Genomic DNA, 203 nt, shown 5'->3' on the forward strand with positions numbered 1-203 from the left:
CTAACTTCTGTAAACTAAGCAGCACTGTGCTTAAAAAAAAAAAAGCATTACGCAGAGCAACGATGAAATGCAAATGCCATCGAAACTTCTCTGAAGACAGTTGGTTCCACCTCATACGTTCATAGAATTCATTCATTCATGTTCTTTCATGATTTCTCTCAGCACTCTGCCTTTCATGTTTTCACATATGTTGCACCTACATG

The sequence above is a fragment of the Sinocyclocheilus rhinocerous genome, unplaced genomic scaffold (assembly GCF_001515625.1).
Source record: "Sinocyclocheilus rhinocerous isolate Xijiao unplaced genomic scaffold, SAMN03320098_v1.1 scaffold4656, whole genome shotgun sequence".
NCBI classification, from domain to species: Eukaryota; Metazoa; Chordata; class Actinopteri; order Cypriniformes; family Cyprinidae; genus Sinocyclocheilus; species Sinocyclocheilus rhinocerous.